We start from the raw sequence: 17,228 nt of genomic DNA on the forward strand, positions 1-17,228 counted from the left end.
TATATGTGATAGACTGTTGCAAAAATGGCCATAGCTGTTCTCTTCCCTGCACTCATGACCGTGTGCAATGTGACTTTGAGGCTCCTTTCATCAAGATGTGCAGTCTGTTTTCCCACCCACTTGAATCTGGACCAGCCTTTTGACTTGCTTTGACAAGTTGTGCCATTTCGAAGCCTGGTCTTCAAGAGGACGTGATTACTCTGCTCTCTGAAACCACATGAAGCCCCCATCTGCTAGAGGACAAAAGATTACAGGGAAGACAGCCGAGGCATCCCAGCCTGTAACCAGCTGCCCCCAAACGTGTGACTTGGCCTAGATCCAGAGATCACCTCCCCAGCCTGGCAGCTGCCCCTGAAGGCCCTAGTGAGCCTGACCAGGACGAGAAGAATCACTCCCCTGAGTCCAGCCCATTGCTGAACTGTGGATTTATAGGCTTGAATAGATGGCCATTGTTTCAAGCTACTAAGCTTTGAAGGTGATTTATTACACACAAAAGCTAACATTCAGATTTATTATAGTAAGGGGAGCAAAAGACAAGATTGAGAATTTCAACAGAGAAATGAAAATCTTTTAAAAATGGAAATTCCACTAACAAAAAATGAAAAACTAAAAGTACTGAGTTAATAGGTTCCATGGCATCTTAGGCAAATAGTTGAAGTGAGACTTAGAAAGATGGGTGAGAAAAAAACTGTGGAATGAAGCAGAGAGAGAGAAAAGGTTGGAAAACATGAGAGAGAAGGTAAGAGAGAGGCACTGTGAGATGCTCACTGTGTGTGCAACCGAGTTTTAATAGGAAGGAAAGAGAAGGAAGAGGGGCGCCTGGGTGACTCAGTCGGTTAAGCACCTGACTCTCGATTTTAGCTCAGGCCATGTTCTCACAGCATGTGAGTTCAAGCCCCCATTGGGCTCTGTGCTGACAGCACAGACCCTGCTTCAGATTCTCCCTTTCCCTCCCTCTCTACCCTCTTCTGCTATCTCTCTCTCTTCCTCTCTCAAAATAAATAAACTTAAAAAAAAAAAAAAGGAAAACAGAACAGACATAATTTTGGGGAAAACAAGATGGCTGAAATATTGTTTTAAGTGGTGAAAAACATCAAGCCACAAATTCGGTAAAATCCTATTCAAATCCCAAGCAGGAAAAATAAAAAGACTTCAGTAGATGAGAGAAAAACTGCTTAATAAAACAAAGCTAAAAAGAAAATGTATAAAACAGCTAGAGGAAAAAGAATTTACCTAAAGAGTACAACAATTAGATTGACATCTGATTCTTAAGAGAAGCCATCAAATAATTCTGCAAACCTTGGGTTCTTTACTCACAAAAAGAGCCTTCAAGAATAAATGTGAAATAAATATGTTTTTCCTCAAGAAAAAACTAAGATAATTTGTTTCTTAGAAAACTTGTTACAGTAAAGAAAATACTAAAGAGTGTTCTCTAGGAAGAAGGAAAGTGATTTTATTTAATTTAATTAATTAATTTATTTATTTTGCATTTTTTAAAGTTTACATCCGAATTAGTTAGCATATAGTGCAACAATGATTTCATGAGTAGATTTCTTCAATGCCCCTTACCCATGTAGCCCATAACCCCTCCAGTAACCCTCGGTTTGTTCTCCATATTTAAAAGTCTTTTAGGTTTTGTCCCCCTCCCTGTTTTTATATTATTTTTGCCTCCCTTCCCTTGTGTTCATCTGTTCTGTGTTTTCAAGTCCTCATATGAGTGAAGTCATGATATTTGTCTTTCTCTAATTTCGCTTAGCATAATACCCTCTAGTTCCATCCACGTAGTTGCAAATGGCAAGATTTCATTCTCTTTGATTGGCGAGTAATACTCCATTGTGTGTATGTGTGTATATACTCCATGTGTGTATACACACACACGCACACACACACACACACACACACACACCACATCTTCTTCATCCATTCGTCCATCGATGGACATTTGGGCTCTTTCCATACTTTGGCTGTTGTCAGTAGTGCTGCTATAAACATTGGGGTGCATGTGTCCCTTCGAAACAGCATCCCTGTGTCCCTTGGATAAATACCTAGTAGTGCAATTGCTGGGTCAAAGAGTAGTTCTATTTTTAATTTTTTGAGGAACCTCCATACTGTTTTCCAGAGTGGCTGCACCAGTTTGCATTCCCACCAACAGTGCAAAAGGGTTCCTCTTTCTCCGCATCCTTGCCAACATCTATTGTTGCCTGAGTTGTTAATGTTAGCCATTCTGACAGGGGTGAGGTGATATCTCATTGTGGTTTTGATTTGTATTTCCCTGATGATGAGTGATGTTGAGCATTTTTTCATGTGTCAGTTGGCCATCTGGATGTCTTCTTTGGAGAAGTGTCTATTCATGTCTTCTGCCCATTTCTTCACTGGATCATTTGTTTTTTGAGTGTTGAGTTGGATAAGTTCTTTATAGATTTTGGATACTAACCCTTTATCTGATATGTCGTTTGCAAATATCTTCTCCCATTCTGTCGGTTGCCTTTTAGTTTCGCTGATTGTTTCCTTCACTGTGCAGAAGCTTTTTATTTAGACAAGGTCCCAATAGTTCATTTTTGCTTTTGTTGCCCTTGCCTCCAGAGACGTGTTGAGTAAGAAGTTGCTGCGGCCAAGATCAAAGAGGTATTTGCCTGCTTTCTCCTCGAGGATTTTGATGGCGTCTTACATTGAGGTCTTTCATCCATTTTGAGTTTAGTTTTGTGTCTGGTGTAAGAAAGTGGTCCAGGTTCATTCTTCTGCATGTCGCTGTCCAGTTTTCCCAGCACCACTTGCTGAAGAGACTGTTTTTATTCCATTGGATATTCTTTCCTGCTTTGTCAAAGGTTAGTTGGCCATACATTTGTGGGTCCATTTCTGGGTTCTCTATTCTGTTCCATTGAAATGAGTGTCTGTTTTTGTGCCAGTACCATACTGTCTTAATGATTACAGCTTTGTAGTATAGCTTGAAGTCTGGGATTGTGATGCCTCCCGCTTTGGTTTTCTTTTTCAGGATTGCTTTGGCTATTTGGGGTCTTTTCTGGTTCCATGCAAATTTTAGGATTATTTGTTTAAGCTCTGTGAAGAATGCTGGTGTTGTTTTGATAGGGATTGCATTGAATATGTAGATTGCTTTGGGTAGTATCGACATTTTAACAATATTTGTTCTTCCTATCCAGGAGCATGGAATCTTTTTCCATTTGTGTGTGTGTGTGTGTGTGTGTGTGTGTGTGTGTGTGTGTGTGTGTGTTCTTCATTTCTTTCATAAGCTTTCTATAGTTTTCAGTGTATAGATTTTTCACCTCTTTAGTTAGATTTATTCCTAGGTATTTTATGGGTTTTGCTGCAATTGTAAATGGGATCAATTCCTTGATTTCTCTTTCTTTTGCTTCATTTTTTGTGTATAGGAATGCAACTGATTTCTGTGCATTGATTTTATATCCTGCAACTTTGCTGAATTCATGAATCAATTCTAGAAGTTTGTTAGTGGAATCTTTTGGGTTTTCCACATAGAGTATCATGTCATCTGTGAAGAGTGAAAGTTTGACCTCCTCCTGGCCGATCTGGATGCCTTTTATTTCTTTGTGTTGTCTCATTGCTGAGGCTAAGACTTCCAATACTATGTTGAATAGCAGTGATGAGAGTGGACACCCCTGTCTTGTCCCTGACCTTAGGGGGAAGGCTCTCAGTTTTTCCCCATTGAGGATGATATTAGCGTTGGGTCGTTCATATATGGCTTTTATGATCTCGAGGTATTCTCCTTCTATCCCTACTTTCTTGAGGGTTTTTATCAAGAAAGGATGCTGTATTTTGTCAAATGCTTTTTCTGCATCTATGGAGAGGATCATATGGCTCTTGTCCTTTCTTTTATTGATGTGATGAATCACATTGATTGTTTTGTGGGTATTGAACCAGCCCTGAATCCCAGGTATAAATCCCATTTGGTGGTGGTAAATAATTTTTTTAATGTATTGTTGGATCAGGTTGGCTAATATCTTGATGAGGATTTTTGTATCCATGTTCACCAGAGAAATTGGTCTATAGTTCTGCTTTTTAGTGGGGTCTCTGTCTGGTTTTGGAATCAAGGTTTAGTGGGGTCTCTGTCTGGTTTTGGAATCTGGCCCTGGACTCATGTTTTTGGGGAAATTTTTGATTACTAATTCGATTTCTTTACTGGTTATGGGTCTGTTCAAATTTTCTATTTCTTCCTGTTTCAGTTTTGGTAGTGTATATGTTTCCAGAAATTTGTCCATTTCTTCCAGATTACCCATTTTATTGGCATATAATTGCTCGTAATATTCTCTTATTATTGTTTTTATTTCTGCTATGTTGGTTGTGATCTCTCCTCTTCTTGATTTTATTTATTTGGGTCCTTTCCTTTTTCTTTTTTATCAAACTGGCTTGTGGTTTATCAATTTTGTTAATTCTTTCAAAGAAGCAGCTTCTGGTTTCATTGATCTGTTCCACTGTTTTTTGGTTTCAATAGCATTAATTTCTGCTCTAATCTTTCTTATTTCCTATCTTCTGCTGGTTTCGGGTTTTATTTGTTGTTCTTTTTCCAGCTTTTTAAGGCATAAGGTCAGGTTGTGTATCTGAGATCTCTCTTCAGAAGGAAAGTGATTTTAGATGAAAGGTCAGAGGTGCAGGAGAAATGAAGATCAAAATGTGGTATATATCAATTAGTATTGACTGTATAAAACAAGAATAATGGTATTTTATAGGGTCCAATATAAATATAAGACAGTAGTAAATCAGTTGAAAGGGGATTAGGTACTGTTACTAGTCTAAAGTCCTTGTAGGTTGGGAAGAGGGTAAAAGGTAGGACGTTGAGGGTCCCCAGTACTGCCCCACCCTCCCAGGTTCGGTGATTGACTTGGAGAATTCACGTGACTCAGCGTATAGCTGTACTCACGGCTATGATTTGACGGCAAAATCCACAAAGGGAAAAGCCACATGAGGTGATGTCCAGAAGGCACCAGGCATAAGCTTCCAAGAGTCCTTTCCCAGTGGGGTCACACAGGATGTGCTTGTTTCCTCCAGGAACGACTTGTGACAGCACATATGAAATGTTGTCCACCAAGAAATCTCATTAGACAATCTGGGCCCGATACTTTTATTGGTGACCAGTCACATAGGATCCACTGCCTAGCACATACCAAAGTTTCAGACTCTCAGAAGGAAAGCAGCTGTTCAGCATAAACCACATTATTTTTACAGTTTTAGTACAGTGAGCCACTCTTCCCACTTCTGGCATTGCTGGGAATCCTTCCAAAACCCAAGTTCCTAGAAAGTAGCCAAGGGCCAGCCTCACAAGCAGATCTTCTTGAGGAGAACAGTCCTCGTCCTGCTCTACTAACTCTCCTTTCACGCGTGTACCGGTAGATACCAGACTGAGAAGTAGAGGATGCATGTTGTAACCTTTGGTGTAATCACTAAAAGCATAATTTTTAAAAGCATGGACAAAATGAAATTGGAGTCTTCCCTTACACCATGTACAAAAATGAACTCAAAATGGATCAAAGACCTAAGCATACAAGCTAAAACTATACAACTCTTAGAAGAAGACCGGGGAAAAGCTTCAGGACACTGGATTTGGCAATGATTTCTTGGATATGAAAAGATAGATAAATTAGACTTCATCAAAATTAAAAATGAGCATCAAAGGATACTCTCTCAACAGAGGCAGTCCACAAAATGAGAGAAAGTATTTGTAAATCATTTATCTGATAAGGTCGGTATCCAAAATATGTAAAGAACATCTACAACTCAACAACAGTAAAACAATAAATAAATACAATTTTTAAATGGGCAAAGGATTTGAATAGACATTTCTCCAAAGAAGATATGTAAATGGCCAAGAAGCACATGAAAATATGCTCATTATCACTAATGCAATAAATTAGGAAAATGCAATAAAAACCATAGTGACATAGCACTTCACTTCCATTTGGATGGTTATTATCAAAAACAGAAAATGACAAGTGTTGGTGGGGTAAAATTGGAAACTCTGTGCATTGCTGGTGGGAATAGTGCAGCCACTATGGAAAATGGCTACTGCAGTATTTCAAAAACATTAAACATAGAATTACCATGTGATCTAGAAGTTCTACTTCTGGGTAACTGGAAGAACCGAAAGCAGGGACACAAATGTTAAGTTGTGCACCACGTTCAACGTAGCATTATTCATAAGAGCTACAAGATGGGAGCCACCCAAACACCCATCAGTGGATGAATAGATACAAAATGTGATCTACACACACAATGGAATCTTACTCAGCCTGGGAAAGGAATGAAACTCTAACCCGTGGTGCAGCATGGATGAACCTCGAAGACTGTGATAAGTGAGATGAGCCAGTCACAAGAGGACAAGTCCTGTAGGATTCCACTCACACGAGGTACCTAGAGGAGTCAAATTCATAGTGATGGTTGTCAGGCTGGGGGAGGGAAGGAGGGGTGTAGCTGTTTAATGGGTAAGAGTCTGTGTGGGAAGATGAAAAAGCGCTGGAGATGGGTGATGGCAGCGGTCGCAGAGCAGTGTGAATATCCTGAGTACCTAGAACTGTACACTTAAACATGGTAGCTCTTGTGTTCTATGTTAACCACAATGTTAAGCATATAATTCCAGAGCTAACATAGGGGGTATGGATTGATAAAAGTTTTTTTAGCCTACAAAAGTAGGTAAGAGTAAAAGGACATAGAGAATAGGCAGGAGAAATAGGATGTATTTAGTAAGATGATGAAAACTCAGTTACGTCAGTAATTAAACATGAACGTGAATGAACAAAATACTCCTTTGAAAGACTCAGATTGTCAGAGTGGCTGGGCCACTCAAGTCGGTTGGGCGTCCGACTCCGGCTCAGGTCATGATCTCGGGTTCGTGAGTTCGAGCCCCGCATTGGGCTCTGTGCTGACAACTCAGAGCCTGGAGCCTGCTTCAGATTCTGTGTCTCCCTCTCTCTCTGCCCCTCCCCTACTCTCTCGCTCTCTCTCGCTCTCTCTCGCTCTCTCTCTCTCTCAAAGATAAATAAACATTTAAAAAAAACCCACCTATACAGTATCTCTAGAAACACATCTTAAAAACATTAGGATATCGGAAGATAAAAGGGTGGAAAAAAGAACCACACTATAGTAACGTTAGACGAAATAGACTCTGGATCATATGGTAATTTCAGTAAAATTGCTGAAGAATAAATATTTGATTAACCAGGAATAAATAACAGTTTGAAATTTCTATGCATCTAGTAAAACACCTTAAAATATAGAAAGAAAATATTTCTAGAACTATCAGGAGAAATTGGCAAGCTTTACAATTATAATGGGAGATTTAAAAATACCTCTCAGAAGAAACAAAAAAGTCAGTAATAGTATAGAAGATTTGAATAATCCAAGTAACCAAGTCAACCTATTGGACATTATGTAGAATGTAATGCACATGATAATTGCAAAGTCAAGTCTCTTCAGGGCTTCTGAAACATTTACATGGTTTGGCCATGCGCTAGACCGTAAAGTAAGTGCCAGTAAATACCAGGGACTGAAAAAGAGTGTGCTCTCTGGCTACAATTCAGATAACCAGAAATCAGCAATGGAAAGATACATAGGAAATTCCTGTGTTTGGAAATAAACGTCTAAATAAACAGTGAGTGAAAGAAGAAGTCATATAATGAAAACTAGAAGGTAGGTTTCAGTTAAGGAATGATAATGAAAACCCTCCACATCAAAACTTGAGGGATGCTGTTTAGAGCTTTGTAAATGTAAATGGATAGCCTTAAGTTCCTATGTCATAAAAATGAAACAAAATTAATGAGCAGTTAATTAATGCAAGTTAGAAGAAAAAATAATCCAAAAGAAGTACAAGAAGTGTGGAAACTACTGAAATAACAAATATACAATAAGAAGGATCAACAAAGCCAAAAGATTCTTGAAGAAATATAATAAAGTTGATAAACCCCTGATGAAACTGACAAAGCGAAAAAAGTGAAAAGACATAAGATAAAGAACAGTTTTCAGAAAGGAAATGTCACTACAAATCTTACAGTCATTGAAAAGGTGAGAGGACATTGCTAATGACTTCAATACAAATTTTTGATTAAATGAGCAACTTCCTAGGACAATTCAACTTAACAAAAACAGACTCTGGAAGATACAGAAAGTCTCAGTCGTTTTTGTATTTATTAAAGAAATTGAATCATAAACTCTTTCCACAAAATAAAATCTAGGCTCAGATGGCTATATTAATGAATTCCTCAAACATTTAAAAGGAATTAGGAGGAATATCAGTTTTAAGTTTTCCAGAGAAGTGAGTATAGTCATGAGACCGAAACCAGACCAATGACATTACAAGAATAGAAAATTACGACATTACAAGAATGGAAAATTACAGACCAATCTCATGAACATGGATGCAAAAATTATTTTAAAGATATTAGCAGACTGAGTCTGACAATTTGTAGAAAGAATAATAGCTTATGGCCAAAGTGACCTTATTCCAGGAATGAAAGTTTTATTTAACATTTGAAAATCGGTATAATTTACTATATGAATAGGACAATGGAGAAAAATTATCTTATTATTTCAGTAGATGCAGAAGCAGTTGATAAAATTCACCACTCATGTGATAAAATTCTGAACAGACGAGAAATAGAATGTCAGATCTTTTCTTCTTCATGAGAACTCTCATGATCTTGAGATTTTATTGTACTTGGAAACTAACAACTTGCCACAATTTCATTAATGCTGGCAAAAGACATGAGCCTCCTGGGACAGAGACAAAAGAGTTTTTTCCCACAGCAATAGCAGTAGCCAAGAATGTTATTTTCTTGCCTAGTTCTTTGAGCCTCAGTTCTCATAAAGCAACCCAATGAGGGCCCAGTGATGCCTCACATACAGTGAGTTACATTACAGGAAGAACCCCGAGCTTAGGGAACCCAGATATTTTATTATGGGCTACAGGCAAACCTGCCAGACCTTTGTCATGGAGGGAGACATCTTTGTTATGCTGGACATGTTCGTCTTAAAAGTAATAATTTTCATATAGGTGTTCATTACTAAACCGGCTTGTGGATCTACCTTTATGACACTAGCCGAGATGCTTCATAGCGAATAGATTTAACATCTCACTTAAGTGATCTGTTCAAGACATGGCCACATCTTTACCACGAGGACAATCTGGTTTTCTCTGTTAAGTGGCCCATTTCTGCTTTGATGTAGTAGTAGAGTTTAGTGATGATCGAATTTAATGGTAAATGAGTGGTTTTGATAGTCTTTTTTATGATAAATGAATTTAGTGACAGTAACTGGTTTAGTAGTAGAGTGTACTGATAAGTAGCTACAGTAGTGCCCCCTTATCTGCAGGAAGTACCTTCCAAGATCCTAGTGGACGCCTGAAACCACACACAGTACCAAACTCTACACGTATACTGTGTTTTTTCCTATTCATACGGACTTATGATAAAGTTTACTCTGCATTAGGCACAGAAAGAGATTAACAACAATCTAATAATAAAACAATTATAACAGTATGGTGTAATGAAGGTTATATGAATGTGGTCCTCCTCTCAAATTATCCTACCCTGTACCTAGCCTTCTTGTGATGACGAGACGGTAAAATGCCCATGTGATGAGATGGAGGGAGGTGAGTGACATAGGCACTGGGACGTAGCATGAGGCTGCCACTGACCTGGCAGTGCTTCAGGAGCATCCTCTGCTCCTGGCCCGTGGTTGACCACACTTGACCACTGGTAATGAAACCTCGGGAAGTGAGACCGCAGATGGTGGTGGGGGAGGGGGCCTACTGTCTATACTGCTCTGGAATATCGGATTTGGCATAATCCATATGTTTTATTGTTTATTTCTCCCTTCTTTTCTTGCCCTATATAGAATTTCCTTGGAAAGCAGGAGTTCCCTCCTACAGAGAATGTTCTACAACACTTAGGAAAAACACTGTGGTAGTGGCGAGACTGTGGGATTAAATAGGCTCAGTAAGTGGATTTCGCTGTGTAATAATATCCTACTTTACAGCCTTCCCTTAAAATCTAGCAGCTGTTGTTGCTACAATATTAAGGTCTTCTCTGTATTAAAAAGAAATTTTTTAATGTTCGTAAACTTTGTATTTCAACTTGTTACTTGGAGACTTCAAGCTACACATTTTGGATTAGAAAAAATGGGCATGTCTATTTTAAAAACCTTTGTGAAATCATTTTTTTTAAAACAGTGACCAAGAGAAGATTTATTGTTTTCAGAGTCCATTAAACGATTTCTGTACATGAAAAATATACTTCACCTGAAATTCTTAGTTCTAGTTTTTAGTTTAAGACTCATGTTGGACCGCAGGGTAACAGTTAAATAAACTGAATTTGTTAGATATATAGAATGTGTCTGTTTTTCAGCTTCCAAGGTAATTAAATTAATGGTGTGATCCATTTAATGTGTTTTTGACTTTAGTGTAAAACATTTAGATGTATTTTCCCCATTTTCACGAGGAGGAGTGAGCCACATGCACTTGGCAGAGCACTTAAGCAGTCGCCGCAGTGCTCGTCTTTGTTTTGTCACAGGTTCTGGTACATGTGGTTAAAGTGTGAATTGCAGCAGTTTTCAAAGCCTAATGTTACGCCTTATCTGATAACCTGGACATTTCTTGAATTGATTACTTTTTGAAGGTAACATACTGTCTAAAGTTGCAGTTTTACCAGTATTAAAGTGAACATTTAAATATGCACTCTCTTCTTCAAATGTTTAAAATGTTTAGAGTGTTCAATAGTTGGTATCCTTGATTAAAAGTCGCTCATTTAACATTTATACTTGGCATATTTGTAGTTAATAAAGGCAGAATCTACAGCACCACTGTGAATTTAATACTTCCTGCAGGTTTGATGGCATTTTCCACGTGCGAATTAGCCTACCAGTGTAGTGTCTGTGTGGAATACACATGGAGGGGAAGGCTGACCATCAAGCTACTGGATTTCAAAAGTCTTGTCTTTTAAGGGATTTGGGGTTTATTCCGTATAGTAATTTGTCTCCAGGTATCACCAGATCATCCCAAATGTCTAGCAGGAATTAGGTTTCAGAATGTAAAAAAAAAAAAAAAAAAATTAAAAGGTTTCTTAAATGAAACTTGAATCATTGCTTTTGGCCATACATCAAATTAGTAGAACCTGAGAATTGTGGAGATTTCTTCCCATATGTTAAATCACGTGGTCATTTACATTAAAAGGCTGCATTCAAGAATAAAAAAAATCAAATCAAATCAAAGGCTGCATTCAGAGTTAACAGCGCATAAAGTTGAAACATGGACCAGATACTCTTTTCAACGTGCTGGTGACAATAAGAAGCTTACCTCAGGTCATTTGTTTCCAAAATGATTTGACGAAGCGGAGTCCCCTTCTAGAATACAGAGCAAATTACGACATTTGGTTTGGGAAAATATAGAAAGGGTCGCTTGATGTTACGAGTGTCAGGTGTTTTAAATAAAGATGTTCTGTTCAGAAACTAAAGGTAAAGCTCAGATGACGTTCATAGACCAAAAAGGCTTTCAGCCACGATCACACGATCACTGCTGCCAATAAGCGTGTTGACTCACATGGTCATTTGTGCTAAAAGGGCTGCTTCAGATCATGTGGGCGTCCTCTGCTCACAGTCACCTTTCGTTCCCACTGTATTGTTGGAACAACAAGGAGCACTTGAGCCATGTCAACTAGAATATGCAAATAATTACGCTTGGAGATCACCAGAGATCTGGAATGTTGTAAGACTGTCACCAAAACGTGGGACCAGAAATTCCGGGTCGGCTCTGCCTGACACCAGTGTTAATTCTCGTCCACGGAGATAATATGTGTAACTGAGAAACTGAGTAGAATCAAGAGTTTCTTTTTAAAGGAATAGTTCTCAGCCTGCGTTCTGTGTATATGAACTTACAGCTTTTTCACTGTATCATCGTTACTTATTACAAAGTATTTACCTGGCACATAGAATGTTTAAAGAGTGTTAGCTCCTGTGGTCAGCAGCGTAACGACCCTCCACACTGTCCCGTCCTCACCCCCAAACATGTGAATGTGTCACTTGGCAAAGGGGATTCAGGTTGCAGAAGTAAGATTGCCACACAGCTGACCTTGAGACTGGAAGATGATGCTGGATTATCTGGGTGGGCAAAAGAGAAAACCAGAGAAAGAGCCATTTCTAGAAGCATCCCTACCTGCTCTTGCTGGCTTTGAAGATGGAAGAAGGGGGCTGGAGCCGAAGAATGGGGGTGTGGCCTCTAGACGTTAGAAAAGGCGAGGAAACAGATTGTCCCCTGGAGCTTCCGGAAGGAATGTAGGCCTGCCGACATCTTGATTTCAGCCTCGTGAGACCTGTGTCCGACCTTGATCTCCAGAAGTATAAGATAATAAATTTGTATTGTTTAAATCACCAAGTGTGTGGGAATGTCTTACGTCAGCAAGAGGAAGCTAATGCAACTGCAATTGTTATCTCTAGGAAACCTTCAGGAGCAATATAAGATTGTTTACAGGATCTGCGTATTTGCCTGAATTTTGACTGTTGGGGGGAAATAAACGTTATGTCTGACCCGTGAGTGCTATATAAATCCTCAGCTGCTGTTAATTATATAGAACTTATATCTTAATAGCAGCATGATAGGGTTGACAGTTAGAGTCTCCTGACCGATCAGAGAATATCCTTACTATATATTGGCTGCTATAAAGGCCTTTGCCTTTATTGCCAGGAAGCTGAAAGCCTCGTAGTGTACTGCTTAAGAATGCAGGCTCCGAAGCCAGGTTTTCTGGGTTCAAATTTCCTGGTCCAGTTTTGGGAGCTGTTTAGCCTTGGACAAGCGAGGTAATCTCCCTGTGCCCCGGTCGTCTAGTGTGTAAAAATAGCAGTGTCTGCCGTCCTGGGGATGGCGGCAAGGAAAACACAATACTCGTTAACAGCGAACGAGTCAGGCCCGGTTTGCCGCTGATGGTAGGGCTATCATCTAGCGGTCTGCAGTGACGCATCTGTGGGGTAGTAACTGCACTCTTGTATCTCCTGCTGCTTTATTTTCAGTTTACTTTCTTGATTTATTTTCTTCCTTTTCAGTGAATGGCTATAACCAGCCTCAGTATTTCTTAGAACGAAGCAGACCACAAGTTAGTATGTTAGTGAGAGGGCACTGGACTACAAACGATAAAAACACAACTCTAACAAGTAAAGCACAGAAAAAGGAAAATCGACAACTCCAGAACTGAATTCAGGTCTGACTAGCTCAGGAGGCTCCTGCTTTCCTCTCTCTCTGTGTCTGTGTCTCTCACTCGGTCACACGTACACACGCTCCTGAAGTAATTAGCGGTGGTTACAGTGTTCACCGAGAACATCCGGGACATACGCACACAGGCAATGCAAGCAGCGTGCAGATTGAGGATTTGGTCTACGGCTGTTTAGCTTTTTATTTAGCGTCAGTCTTAGACTTACAGAAAAGTTGCAGAGATGGTAAGTCACGTGTGCCCTTCACTGGGCTTCCACTAGTGATAATTTGCATGACCCTACTAGACTCGTCAAAACCAGGACGCTAACATTGGCACGACACAACTGCCGTGAGTCTTACTCCCGTGTCACCAGTTTTTGCCCCTAATGTTCTTTTTCTGTTTCAGGACCCAGTCCGGTGTTTTTAGCCCCCTTTAGTCTGTCGCTTCTCGGCCTTCAGGCCAAGATCAAGTGTAGTATCCCCTCTAGTCTGTGACAGTCGCTAAGTACTTTGTTGTCTTTCATGACCTTGATGCTTTTGATGAGTATCGATTGGCTAGCGAATGCCTTCTCAATTACAGTTTATCAGCTGTTTTCTGCTAATGAGATTGCGGTTATGCAGTTTTTGAAAAGAGCTCCCACAGAAGCGTTGAGTCCTCGGAACGCCCCGTCTGGGTGGGGTACGTGGTTTGCCTCCTGTACGTCACACCCTCTCGTGGTTCCAGTGGGCTCTGCTGGGTTTCTCCGCTGCGAAGTTACCGTCTTGCCTTCGCGGTCGGGGGAAATCTGTGGCGGTATGAAAACACCTGTTTCTCCTAAACCTTTTGCTCACGGGTTTCAGCGTCCATCAGCGGATCTCGTCTGAAACAGTTCTTCTTGTGGTGTTTGTCTGATGGCGATTTTGTAGGTCTTTTATTCCTTCCACGCTTGTCACTTAGAATTTGCCTGCAAGGAAAAGCTGTCCTTCTCCCCTATTTATTTATCCACTTGTTTGTATCCTATCGTTTCTAATTTTTTTTTTTACTCAAATTATTCCATAAGGAAGTAGGAGCCATGAGCCCTCAGTGATCAGGAACTTCGGCAGGTCGGGCCCTGTGTCTTTTTTTAAAAACTGCCATCCTTTTTCAAGCACTTATTTTCTGGCACCACGGGCTATTTTGGGCTCATCTTGTACATGCCCTGGCCCAGCCCTGGAATCAGCCACTGCGACAAACTCCATTTTCCTTTATTGGAGAATACTATATAGAAATCAGCATCTGGCCGGCCGACGTGCTCACTGCCGTCGGAGATGGTCTTGGGCCCTCTCGGCAGACAGAGCCAGGGGATAGGGAATGTGTGTGTACCTATGGGTCCAGGGACACAGAGGCACAGGCACACCTCTGTTTATTCGGTCCTAGTGGGCACCTGAAGTCGTTACACCATTTCCAAACCGGGTCCCGTGAGAAGTACAGCATTTGCATACGGTTCTTTTTGTCTGTAGCCTTTTGGTGTGCCATCAAAAATGTTATTTTCTAAGTTAAGTGTGCTTTTTATTCCTGATCCCCTCCCGTGTGGTAATGTGACACATTTGTCACAAGAGTCTCGCAGAGGGTAGAGGGGTCCTCGGTTCACGTGTGTCAAATCTTATCTCCCGGTTTTATGCCACAGCTCTGGATAGATTGACTCGTACTAATTTCTGTAGTATTGGGATATGTTTGAAAGTTTTCTTTCTTGAATGTTTTTATGTCTTGGACGTTAAGATTTAATCTTAGGGCCTCACCAGCCCCCCTCTTCTGCCCCCAGTTCCTTGTCAGGCCACGTCTGCTCTCACCCAGGTGGGGTGGCTGCGGGTCAGATGGGGTGTGAGAGAGGTCACGCGCTGGCATCTGCCAACTTGTCTCTGATTCAGTTCTTTCGCAGTTCTAAAACTCTCCTAGTGACGCTGACGACGTAGTTTTGCGCAGAATTGACTTTTCACTTTTTTGTTTCGCTTGCTTTTGGAGAGAGCTTTTGGGCAAATCCAAATACGCAAGCAGTTCTCAGCTGCCTGCAAGTCCCAACTGTTTGGTTTTACCAGCGAGACTCCGTGGGGGATTTGAAAAACTGGAGCTGGACGAAGCTGAGGCTGAGTGTCCCCGAGATGCTGCTGTTTTTGTTTAATGGTTAACAGTTGTACGCTGCAGGCCAGCCACAGAACTGCGTTGTCGTGGCGTAGAAACGTCTCCGGGGCCACTAACTCATCACCGATCACGACTAAAACTTAACCTCTCGATTGCTAGCCTAGTGGCGAGGACACTGGCAAAGTCTCCCCCTTCGTACCAGCAAGTTGTTGAAAAACTCTATAGAACTTGTCATTGCTGTTTCCTTCCAGTACTTAATGCTGTCCCTCCGCACACAATGTGTTTTGTGTCCGGTCGCTTTTAAAACTTCTTCTTTATTACTGGTCTTAAGCAATATGATTGTGATGTGCCTTGGTGTATTTTTGTTCATGATTCTTGTGCTTGGGATTTGTCAACGTTCTTGAATTTGTAGGTTTCTCGAACAGTTTTTACACACTCCTGACGGGACTCGCGATAGCACGTGCATTCAGCCACGTGCACTTGTCCTCTGGTTCTCTGGTGCTTTGTTCTTTTCTTTTTTTCTTAAGTCTTTGTTTTGGGATGTAGTGGTTACTTGGAAATCATTTGTTTTTGTCAGTTCTTGCTTTTAAGCTTTGTTGGGCAGCCCCAAGGCAGCCTATATAGTTTCTTCTGACTCTAAAGGCAATACCCTTCTAATTACTCTATCTGATGTTCTGCTTACCTCGAGGTTTTTCCACTATAATTGGTGGAAAACTGGAGCTATCGCAGGCCCTGTGTGAGCTCTTGGGGATTCTTCCAACCTGTCCTTTTCTGGTGGTCCTTTTCTGTGCCTCGGGCAGGGTCCTTCCATACACGTGCTGACCAGCATCATTAGGCTGAGACTGCAGAAACCCTGTGCAGACCTCGCCTGTGCCGCTGTCCTCCCTGGTCCTCTGGAGCCCTGCCTCTCTGGCTGCCTGGGCTCCCCTGGCCCCCCAGCTTGCTCCTCGACTCCGAGACCCCAGCCAGGCTCTGTGTGGGTTCCCCACCCACCCTGTGGTCTGGAAGCTGCTGGCAGTGAGCAGTCCCGACTGTCCTCACCTGTTCTCCTGCTGCCCCGGATCCCAGACCTGCACTGCCCGTGGTCCAGTGCGACAACGGTCATTTCATCGCTTTTGTCCAGTCTCCAGTTTAAGGGGGGAGGGTAACTCCAGTCCCTGTTACTTCATCATGGCTGGAAGCAGAAGTCTTAGGTAATTTTGAATTTTTAGTAATGTCGACCAGTTCTTGTTGACCCATCTAGGTTGTGTCTTTAACCCTGGCTGTGCACACGACAAAGCACCTGCCCACGCCTCACCTCTTCCTCTGTTGAACGTAATGTCCATCTAGCTGGAGGTGCCTGGGGAGAAGAATGATTTCCCATGCTCCTTACTGCCACGTAGATGTCCGAATGCATCAGACAGGATCTAGCCAGGGCAAAGTTGCCAACGCTCGTTGTGTGTCATAGCCATGGGGCAAGCGCTGACAGAGCTCACTTTCCTACCCTTGCAGAAGAGGAAGCCTGTAGTCATTACTAGATGTCTCTTCCCCAGACCCGAGGTGCAGACATGGAGACCACTGGGAGGGAAAGTGCTGGAGGGTTTGTAACACGCACGCACACGCGCGCGCGCACACACACACACACACACACACACACACACACACACACGCACGCATTCCCAAGGGAATTGTGAACTTCCAAAGTCCATGAACTTGAGAGATAAACTTTGTCCTCTTAGGTACATGCACCTGTTAGGGGGTGTGTGTAAGAGCACGGAGAGGAGAAATGGCACACGGCTCCTGGTCGGCCTGGCGATGATACAGTCGTCCCCCAGTGCCTTGGGTGACAGGGCCCAACGAGAAGTCGCAGGGGGGTCCATGAGCCGAGAGCGGGAAGGGCGGCCGTATCGTCATCTGGTAGAGCCATGCACGCCCTTCGCCCTCCTGGTGACTGCT

The 17,228-nt window shown here is 41.6% G+C and overlaps 1 protein-coding gene and 1 pseudogene across 6 annotated transcripts in view; both read left to right on the top strand.

Moving 5' to 3' along the window:
- Nucleotides 1–12,381, top strand: part of RBM44 (RNA binding motif protein 44) — a 48,347-nt gene extending 35,966 nt beyond the window's left edge. For 5 of the 6 annotated variants that reach the window (XM_042950702.1, XM_042950703.1, XM_042950701.1 and 2 more), the window contains one exon: nucleotides 9,856–10,836. The gene's annotated coding sequence lies outside the window, so the exon portion shown is untranslated. The other variant, XR_006205788.1, reaches the window with a different exon arrangement.
- A 1,254-nt stretch (nucleotides 12,382–13,635) lies between these two features.
- Nucleotides 13,636–13,812, top strand: LOC122228871 (annotated as a pseudogene).
- The last annotated feature ends 3,416 nt before the right edge of the window (nucleotides 13,813–17,228 follow it).

Source organism: Panthera leo, chromosome C1 (assembly GCF_018350215.1).
Source record: "Panthera leo isolate Ple1 chromosome C1, P.leo_Ple1_pat1.1, whole genome shotgun sequence".
In the NCBI taxonomy this organism is placed as follows: domain Eukaryota; kingdom Metazoa; phylum Chordata; class Mammalia; order Carnivora; family Felidae; genus Panthera; species Panthera leo.